This window comes from Saccopteryx leptura, chromosome 12 (genome assembly GCF_036850995.1).
Source record: "Saccopteryx leptura isolate mSacLep1 chromosome 12, mSacLep1_pri_phased_curated, whole genome shotgun sequence".
Taxonomy (NCBI): Eukaryota; Metazoa; Chordata; class Mammalia; order Chiroptera; family Emballonuridae; genus Saccopteryx; species Saccopteryx leptura.
Window position 1 is genome coordinate 31,322,406 of NC_089514.1, and position 2,101 is coordinate 31,324,506.

The window sequence follows — 2,101 nt, forward strand, 5'->3', positions numbered from 1 at the left end:
TGAGCTCACTTTTGAAAGTCAGTTCTTCCTAACTTTAGCAGAATGACTCCAGGGTTTTCCATTAATCCTAACGTTGTCTTTTGGGTTGAAATGTACATTTATATCACATTATGAAAATATCCACCTATTCGTATTTAATTAAGTGCTTCTGTTAAAAATCATTGCTGAAAAAAAAATCATTGCTGAATTTATCAGTGTCTGTTCAGCATTTATGTATTTTTCTAATGTTTTTCCAATTAATTATTTTATTTTATTTTATTTTAGTTAGAGGGAGACAGATAAAGGGACAGATAGGGACAGAAATACAGAAAAGGAGAGAGGTGAGAAGCATCAGTTCTTTGTTGTGACGCCTTAGTTGTTCATTAATTGCTTTCTCATATGTGCCTTGACCCGGGAACTCCAGCTGAGCCAATGATCCTATTCAAGCCAGCGACCTTGAGCTCAAGCTAGAAAACTTGGCCTTTAAGCCAATGATCTTTGGAGCTCAAGCCAGTGACCATGTGGTCTTGTATATGATCCCAAGCTCAAGCCAGCAACCCCATGCTCAAGACAACAGCCTCAGGGTTTTGAACATGGGTCCTCCATGTCCCAAGCCTACACTATATCCACTGTGCCACCACTTGGTCAGGCCCAATTAATTTTTTTTTTTTTTAATATAGAAGTACCAATAATTCATGGAAGAAACTCCCTTTGCTAATGATACTTTAATCCTAAATTTTGTTGCTAGTGTTTATTTTGGAGTTTTGAATTCATATTTATAGGTAAAATTGGTCTTTAGGGTGTTTTTATAATCTGTCAGATTTTGGAATCACTATCAATCACTTCATAAAAATAATTTGGAATAGTACTTTTTAAATGCTGTGGCTGTCTAAATATAATTGATATTGTATTCCCTTTAAAGTTTTGGTACTATATTCCATAGAATCAAATGGACCTGATGCTTTTCTTTATTAATTTTTTTCTATTTCTTCTAATGACATAATTTTGTTTAGCTTTTTCTATGTCTTTTGATATCAATTTTGGTATTTATATTTTTTTAGTTAAAAGTCATCTTGTTCACCTGATCTGTGGTGGCGCAGTGGATAAAGCGTCGACCTGGAAATGCTGAGGTTGCCGGTTCGAAACCCTGGGCTTGCCTGGTCAAGGCACATATGGGAGTTGATGCTTCCAGCTCCTCCCCCACTTCTCTCTCTCTGTCTCTCTCTGTCTCTCCCTCTCCTCTCTAAAATGAATAAATAAAAATAAATAAATAAATAAATAAATAAATAAAAATAAAAGTCATCTTGTTCATCCAGGTTTTCAAATGTATTTTCACAGTGCCAAGTGAAGTGTTCTCTTATTTGCATTTTAATTGCCTCTGTTTTTGCCATTATTCCCCTATTATCATTTCTTCTTTTATTTATTTCTTGTCTTTTTTGATTAACTTACTTGGTCTTTTATCCTTTTCATTATTTTAGAAACCTTCAATGTTTTTTATTAGTACTCTATTTTCTATGTTCTAAATCACTATTTTGTTACTAATTCCTTCCATTTACTTTGCTCCATTTTTTTTTTCTTTTTTGCCAGGAGCTAAAACTTTATTAGTTATTCACTTTTTGGATTCTTCTAATAAAAATATTTAATGCAATTGGATTTTTCTCTAATGGCTGCTTTAGCTCTAGCCAACTTATCTGGATATTTAGTACTCTCATCATTACACTTTTGTAGAAATTTTGCAATTTTAGGTTGGATTTCTTTGTTGACCCAGAAGTTGTTTAAAAGAGAACATTTTAAATTCTAGGTAGTAGGAATTGGTTTTTATGAATGAGTTTGTAATTTATAATTTTATGTTATTGTATAGATGATATTGGCTGTATATTTTCTACATTTTGGATTTTATTATTTGTTTTAAATGACCTAACATATAACTTTTGGTGTATATTCAGATATTTCCTATTTTCAGGGTACAGGTTTTGCATCTATGTATGTATATATATCAGACCCACCCTCGTAGTTATTTTTTAGTTTTACATATACTTACATACATATTTTTTCTCCATTTGACTTGTCATTAACTTCTTCATTCTTTCCGGCACACGGTTGAAATGTTCCACCTACCCCT